The sequence below is a fragment of the Phyllobates terribilis genome, unplaced genomic scaffold (genome assembly GCF_046119375.1).
Source record: "Phyllobates terribilis strain yellow unplaced genomic scaffold, ASM4611937v1 Scaffold_11__3_contigs__length_659146591, whole genome shotgun sequence".
NCBI classification, from domain to species: domain Eukaryota; kingdom Metazoa; phylum Chordata; class Amphibia; order Anura; family Dendrobatidae; genus Phyllobates; species Phyllobates terribilis.
The window spans coordinates 557,179,426-557,187,997 of record NW_027362771.1 but is presented as its reverse complement, the minus strand read 5'-3'; the positions used below and the strand labels follow the sequence as shown (position 1 = coordinate 557,187,997).

At 43.7% G+C, this 8,572-nt stretch overlaps 1 pseudogene; it reads right to left on the bottom strand.

Annotated features, from left to right (window-relative positions):
* Positions 1 to 7,133: 7,133 nt before the first annotated feature.
* On the bottom strand, positions 7,134 to 8,079 carry LOC141167365 (olfactory receptor-like protein OLF1; annotated as a pseudogene).
* Positions 8,080 to 8,572: the final 493 nt, after the last annotated feature.

Here is an 8,572-nt window from a genome sequence, read left to right as displayed (position 1 = left end):
CTCTATGCTGATGACACACAGATCTACCTCTCTGGACCCGATATCCCCACCCTACTAACCAAAATCCCACAATGTCTGTCCGCCATCTCATCCTTCTTCTCTGCCAGATTTCTAAAACTTAACATGTATAAAACAGAATTCATCATCTTTCCAACCTCTCATTCATAGCCCCCATCTGACCTATCCATCAACGTCAATGGCTGTTCACTCTCCCCAGTCCCACAAGCTCGCTGCCTTGGGGTAACCCTGGACTCTGATCTCTCCTTCAAACCACATATCCAAGCCCTTTCCACTTCCTGCCGAATCCAACTCAAAAATATATCCCGGATCCGCGCATTCCTCAGCAAAGACTCTGCAAAAACACTAGTGCATGCCCTCATCATCTCTCCGCCTTGACTACTGCAACCTCCTGCTCTGTGGCCTCCCTTCCAACACTCTCGCGCCCCTCCAATCTATCCTAAACTCTGCTGCTCGACTAATCCACCTGTCCTCTCGCTATTCCCCGGCCTCTCCCCTCTGTCAATCCATTCACTGGCTCCCCATTGCCCAGAGACTCCAGTTCAAAACCCTAACCATGGCATACAAAGCCATCCACAACCTGTCTCCTCCATACATCTGTAATCTAGTCTCCCAGTACTTACCAGCTCGCAACCTCCGATCCTCACAAGTTCTCCTTCTCTACTCTGCCTTTATGTCCTCCCGCAATCACATACAAGATTTCTCCCACTCATCCCCCCTACTCTGGAACTCTCTACCCCAACACATCAGACTCTCACCTACCGTGGAAGCCTTCAACAGAAACCTGAAGACCTATCTCTTCCGACAAGCCTACAACCTGCAGTAACCAATGCTGCATCACATTACTGCATGTCCTCCTCTACCCCCACCTAGTATATACCCACCCATCCCTTGTACATTGTGAGCCCTTGCGGGCAGGGTCCTCTCTCCTCCTGTACCAGTCGCTGACTTGTTTTGTTAAGATTATGTGATCTGTGTGATGGACAAACCACAGTTTTAAATACCTGGCCTGTAGATAACTATTTTGAACAGCAAACTGGTGTCAAAAACTTTGCTGACACACTGAAACTAATTTTTAATGGAGGTCAGAAATGGCAGTATTTTCTGAAAACGTATACATGATTCGTGTGATGGAGAAAACACAGTTTTAAATACCTGGCCTGTAGGTAACTATTTTGAACAGAAAACTGGTGTCAATTGCTTCACTGACACATTGAAAATTTTTTTAATGTAGGCCAGAAATGGCAGTATTTTCATCACAATTATATGTGATCCATGTGACGGACAAACCACAGTTTTAAATAGCTGGATTTTTAGCGCTGTAATATGGAAAGGACCTGGCTGTAATCTGCAGTACCAACAAACAAATGGCGCAGAAAAGCTATTCTCTGGATTGCTTTTTAAGCAAATAATGAGGATTAAGATCCAAAAAAATTATTCCTGGCCCCTGAGACCTGGGCCTATTTCTAGAAATATCTAACAGCAGCAGACAGAACTGGAATGGAGCCTTTTGTGCTATATGCACTGCTGTCCTCTATATACCCTGCCTGCCTATATACACTACCTGCCTGATATCTTTGCAGAAGGATTAGTCCTCAGAAGGACTGTTTGTTGATATGAATATGTGTCTCTAATATAGTTTGGTACACCTACACTAACTAGAAACAAGCAAATTCCTCCCTAGCTCAGCAGCACCTCTCCCTACACTGTCTGATTCCAGAATGACTGTCTGATATAAACCTGATGACGCTGTGCGGCCAGCCAATCACTGTAATGCCACAACCAACATGGCTATGGCATTACAGTGAGTGGCAGGCAATCCCTGCATGTTCATTGGTGCTCTAAAGAGCGCCAAACATGCAGGGAGGAGACCCGAGCTCCCGCAGAGCAACCCCGGAAATACTCGGTGAGCGCCGAGCATCTCGAGCAGTGAGATGCTCGGGCGAGCACCGAGCAGTAGAAAACATGCTCGCTCATCACTAGATCTCATTTATGAACACATGAGCAAGTGTCTTGGCATTTAGAAGTGCAGGCAATGCGACAAAATGAACCATTTTACTAAACCTATCTACTGCCACCAAAACCACCTCTTTGGCTGCAGAAACCAGTAGGTCAGTAATAAAATCCATGGACAAGTGTGTCCATGGCCTACTAGGGCTAGGTAGTGGAAGAAGAGTACCAAACGGACGGGTATGCGAAACCTTAGAACGCACGCAAATGCTACAAACAGATACGTGTTACATCTCAATGCAATCCCGGCCACCAAAAACAATGAGAGAGGAGGTCCGCGGTTTCCTTACCACCTGGATGACAAGCAAGGACAGAGTTATGATGTTCCTTAATAAATTTGAGGCGCAAATTAGATGTTACAAATAACTTTACTGAAGGGTAGGAGGCAGAGGCGTCCCCTGTGCCTCCAACACATCACCCGCCAGTTCAGGATAAAGTGCCGAAATGACTACCCCTTTCTGTAATATGGGGGCAGGGTTCTCATCGTCACCACCACCAGGGAAGCTCCGGGACAAAGAATCAGTCTTGACATTTTTGACCCCTGGATGAAAAGTGACAAAAAAATTGAACCTTGTAAAAAACAGGGACCATCTGGCTTGCTTAGGGTTGAGTCGTTTAGCTGACTGGAGATATGACAGGTCTTATGGTCAGTAATAACAGTTATAGGATGGACAGCCCCCTCCAACCAATGTCGCCATTTCTCGAGCGCCAATTTGATCGCTAAAAGTTCCCTATTACCCATGTCATTGTTTCCCTCAGCCGAAGACAATTTTTTAGAAAAGAAGGCGCATGGACGCCCTTTACCAGGGGAAGAAACCTTAGACAACACAGCTCCAACCACGACACCTGACGCATCAACCTCCACAATAAAGGGTTGAGAAACATCGGGTTGACTGAGTATAGGTGCAGTGGCAAAATGATTCTTTAAGGAAGAAAAAGCCTGGAGGGAAGCATCCGACCATTTGGAAAAAACAGACCCCTTCTTAGTCATGTCAGTAAGGGGTATCACTATAACCGAGTAATTTTGGATGAATTTCCGGTAAAAATTAGTAAAGCCCAGAAAATGTTGTAGAGCCTTCAGGTTCTCGGGACATTCCCAGTCAAGGACTGCACAGATATTCTCCAGATCCATCCGAAAACCCAACGATGACCAAAAGTACCAAAAAAACTGCACCTCCTGAACAGCGAAAACACATTTTTCCAGTTTGGCATAAAGTTTGTTATCCCTTAATATGTGGGGCACCTGCTTAACATGCCCCCGATGAGTCTCAAAATTAGGTGAGTAAACCAAAATATCATTGAGATAGATCACCACAAACCTCTCCACCAAATGAAAATATCATTTATGAAATGCTGGACTATCGCAGGTGCATTGGTCAAACCAAAATGCAAAACCAGACTCTCGGAATATCCTTCCGGGGTATTGAACGCTGTTTTCCATTAGTCCCCTTCTCTTATCCTGACTAGGTTGCAGGCTCCCCTTAAACCCAACTTGGAGAATACCTTAGCTCCCACAACCTGGCTGAACAAATCAGGAATCAGAGGATGAGGGTATGGATCATGGATGCCAATTTGATTTAATTCCTAGAAATCTAAACAGGAACGTATACCTCCATCTTTTTTCTTCACAAAGAAGAACCCTACCGCTACGAGCAAAGATGAGGGTCTGATATGTCCCTTCTCCAGACTTTCCGCAATGAAATCCTTCATGGCTTGTCTCTCATGGCCAGAAAGTTTTTACAGTCTGGACTTCGGTAGTTTAGCTCCGGGGGCTAGGTTAATAGGACAGTCAAAAGCACGTTGAGGAGGCAAATCCTGACACCGCCTCTCAGAAAAAACGTCTCAAAACCAGACAGAAAAGCAGGTAATATTTGTGTAAAGACAGTAGCAAGGGAAATCTCTAAACAGTTCTCATGGCAGCAATGTCCCCATTCAATAATCTCCCCCACTTGCCAATCCACCAACAGATTATGTTTAACAAGCCAAGGAATACCAAAGACAATCGATGTGGAAAGATTGTCCAGAACATAGCAAGGGATTAATTTCACAATGAAGTGACCCCGCCCTCAGTTTTACATTATGTACAATTTGAGTAAATGCTTCAGTGTAAGTGGCGCCGAATCAATGACAAAGATGGAAATAGGTTCAGCTAAAGCACAGCAAGCAAGACCTTGAGTTTTCACAAACTCAGCATTAACCATGCTGATACCTGCTCCACTGTCAAGAAACATAGACATTTTCTTGGTTTTGCTCTCTGCTGTAAGGACAAAGCGGGAACTGCTGTTTGGTCACAAATGCACCCCTTGTTTATCCAACTCCAGACTACCAAGAGTTAACCGAGTCTCCTTTTGTTTAGGAATTGAAGGACAGGTCCCAAAAAATTGTCATTTTTCCCACAAAAAAAAAATACACCTTTTTCTTGCGAATCTCTGGAGAGATGTATGATGTAGAGACACCCCCTACCTGCATGGATTCCTCCACCTCCCCCAGTACTGGCTCAACCTCAGACCGCTCCCCGGCAGTAGTACATAACCCCGACAAGAAGGCCCCGGAGAAGGTGGTCTCACCAGGTCTATCCCGAAGACGTCTATCAAGACATACGGCCAACGACATGGCAGCCTCCAAGGACTTAGGGGTTTCATATACTGCCAATGCATCTTTCAACCTTTCAATAATCCCCTCACAAAATTGACTTCTAAGGGCTGAGTTATTCCATTTGGAATCCGTTGCCCATCTACCGAATTCCAAACTGTACGTTTCTACTGATCAATTCCCCTGCTGAAGGCAACGTAACCTAGTCTCAGCCAAGACGAATCGGTCAGGGTCATCATAGATGAGGGCCAAAGCCCCGAAAAACCCCTCCAAACAAACCGAGTCCTGTGGTAACGAAAACGCCCATGACTGAGGATCTCCCTGCAATAGAGAGATCATAACTGCAATAGAGAGATCACAATAGCAACCTGTTGCTCCTCATTTCTGGAGGAATAGGGACGAAGTTTAAAATACAATTTGCAGGCCTTCTTGAAAGCAAAATAATTGTCCCTACCTCCAGAAAACCTGTCCAGGAGGGCAACTTTGGCTTCAGGCTGGACAGGCCTACCTGCAGAGACCCCCATATTGGTGAAGTGTAGCCGCTTATGCTGCTGCTGTACCTCACCACAGAGGTCATTCACCTCCAGAGACAGTCTATGCAGCCACTCTGCGAGCTCTGCAACTGAACCCATACCAAGGGAGAAAGGAAGGAAAAAAAGAAAAAAAAGGTCCACACCCAAAAATACACCTAGAAAAAAAAAATGTCAGGTTTTTTTTTTTCTTTACAAAATGAGCTCGGCCGGCTATGATGTCACACAGGGTATGGGAAAGACTTACTGTAACACAGAGGGAAGAGGGAAAGAGAGCCCAGACACTAGGGAAATACATTGAAACAGAGAGGGAAAGAAAGGGAGAGTCAGCTCACCGGAATGCAGTCTGCAAATCCTTTGTCCAGAGATCCTCACTGGGAGTCGCCCTGGCTTGGGTCAGTGCAATGAAGAGAAAAAGAGGATATATTCATGATCTTGAATAAGACTCGACTGAGTTGAAACGCGCTGATTTGACTGATGTAATTCCTCACTGGAGCAGATTGATGTGATGCTTGTATTTCTTGGATGAACTCAAATATTTTTTTATCTTGGACTCAATAAATTACTATGTTTTAACTTTATCCTACGCTGGAGATTTTCCACTTTTTCTCAGACGCTAGGGAAAGGTGGGAGTGGAGACGTTCTAGTCTGGTCTAGTGTAACCCTGTCTCAACTACCGTCCCTATATTGGCTCTTCACCAATCGGCGCACACGTGCCTCTCCCTGACTTTCCCTGGCGTATGGCTAAGGCTAGGGAAGGGAGGAGATGACCACTAAACTCTATAGACAACAAGGGTAGACAAGCAGGGGGGATTTCTTAGCATTAGATGACTCCAGCCTAATGAGAACATGGCCTCAAGCTCCAGAAAGGACGAAGTACTGCTCTAGCTAAAGCCTCACATGTAGTAATGATATCGCCGGCACCTCCCTCTCAGACACACCAGGTATTTATACAATCAGGCCAGGGAGCTAATTAGCCAGAGGGAGGTAGCTGCTGGGTCCTAGAGACCGCCAGCCTCTAAGAAGATGTCTGCAATGCCAAGCATAGAGATCTCCTGCAACCAACTGCAGGGCGACTGTCTGTCACATCTGACACACCCGTGAAAGTATCATAGAGCCAGCGGCAGCTTCAACACTGAGAGCTGAGGTTGGAGGCCCCTAACAGCGAATTTTTGAGAGTGTAGCAGAGAGGCCACTCCCTGTAAATGTAATGTCTGTAAATGAGTCAGGTACAAGCCCCCTTCCTCTCCTCTTAGTGTTGATGCTGCCGCTGAATCTTTGATAGACAAGATGTTTCAGTAGCTGATCGGTCCTCTGTGCAGCTACACTGGTGGTATGTCCGCACCTGCCCTGCTTCTCTCAATGCCCCCTGATGACATCTCAAGGCAGCGGGCACAGAAGCTGCGGGCCGCAGTGATAGAAGAAGTGTGGCAGTGGAGATAGAATTCTGGTGGTGGTAATAATTGTTGTGGTCACTTTCTCCATTCCTTCGTCAGGCACTCGGTACATGATCAGACGTCGATTGGTGACATAAGCTATGTTAAGTGACCACAGTGCCACCTCCTGATGATGTCCTGTTCCAGGAGGGTCATAGAAACTGCGAAGGAATGAATAAAGGGCTATCCTGTTGATGTCCCATTTGAGATTCCCCTCAAACGGAACATCACAGGAAGTAAAACACAAATCTCCACCCCCCCACCCCGAAAAAACAAACAAACAAACAAACAGATATAGGGATTACAATAGGGCATTTTAAAATAAAGCAAACTACAAAAGTGACTAGGGATTAAAATATAGATTTATAAAGGGCAATATGTGTATCAGACAAGCTATTTAATAAAGATCCAGATTTTAATGTCTTATATTGGGAAAATACTGCCCTAAAATAAAAAAATAAAATTAGATGAAAACTCTGGTGAATTTAAATTTCACAAATTTTCTAATCTCTACTTAAAATTCCACATTGATTTTCCAGTTTTCACATTAATGAACCCAAACTGCATTATTTGAATTCCTACAAAAATATCTCTTAAAAGCAATTTTCATGTCTTCATTCCTTAAACTGTAGATTAGAGGATTTAACGAAGGAACGACAGCCAGAAAAAAGAGAAGAAAAAATCTGGTCAATAGTTTTAAAATGTGTCGTAGATGGCATCATGTACACAAAAAACAAAGTGCCATAAAAAATGATGATTATTGTAAGGTGTGATGTGCATGTAGAGAACATTTTATGTCCTTTCCCCTTGGATTTCACTCTTAGCACATTCCGAATTATTTTGAAGTAGGACATCATAATGCACAAGAAGGGGCAGAAACCAATGAAGAACGTCTCCAAGTAGACAGTAACTTCGGTGGTCAATGTGTTCCCACAGGATATCTTCAGCATTGGCTTTATGTCACAGTAAAGTTGATCTATCACTTTTGAGTTACAAAAAGGTATTTTTGACGCCACAATTGTTACAAACATTGAATTGCTGCAGCCGGATAACCAACTAGCCACCACAAATATAACACATATATTCTGCTTCATTAAAAGTGGATAATGTAGAGCTTTACAGATTGCTACATAGCGATCGTAAGCCATGACAGTAAGTAAAAAAATCTCGGTGCAAGCAAGGGCAGTGAAAAAATAAAATTGGATGAAGCAATGATTAAAAGAAATGGAATTATTGCCACTGAGAAATATATCCAGAAGTTTTGGAACAGTGACGGAGCTGTAGCAGATGTCCACCAAAGAGAGATTGCGAAGGAAAAAATACATGGGGATTTTTAGATGAGATTCTGTGAAAATTAAAGCAATAATGGCTGTATTCCACAGGAGACAAATCACATAACATAATAAAAAAATAGCAAAAAGAATAACATTTTCTCCACCGCAACTGCTAAATGGCAGCAAATAAAAATCAAAGTCTGAAGTCAGGTTGGCCATCAGGTCAAATATTTGTTGTCATTCTGAAATCAGAAAAGAAAAATCATGAGCCAAATAGTTTTTATATTAAGGAGAATTTGTCACTTACCATAAATATGTAATTTATTTATTTTTATATTATTTAACAGCCTTCAGCTCGATTTCGAGCCATGGCGACATGATGGATGAATGATCTGTAGGAAGATTGATCTTGTGCAAGTCTTGATTGGCCCAGCAGGTTCTTTTCTGCCGTTATCTTGATAGTATCAAGCCATCGAGTTGCTGGTTTTCCTCTTCACCTTGTTCCTTATATTCTTCTGTCCTTCTCCAGTGATTGCTCTTTTCGGATGATGTGTCCAAAGTAGGCAAGTCGAAGCTTGGTGATCCTTGCTTCAAGCGACATTACTTGATTTTTTCCAAAATTGATTTGTTTGTTCTTTTTGCCATCCATGATATTGATAACATCCTTTTTCAGCACCACATTTCGAAGGTGGCGATTCTTCTTCTGTCTTGT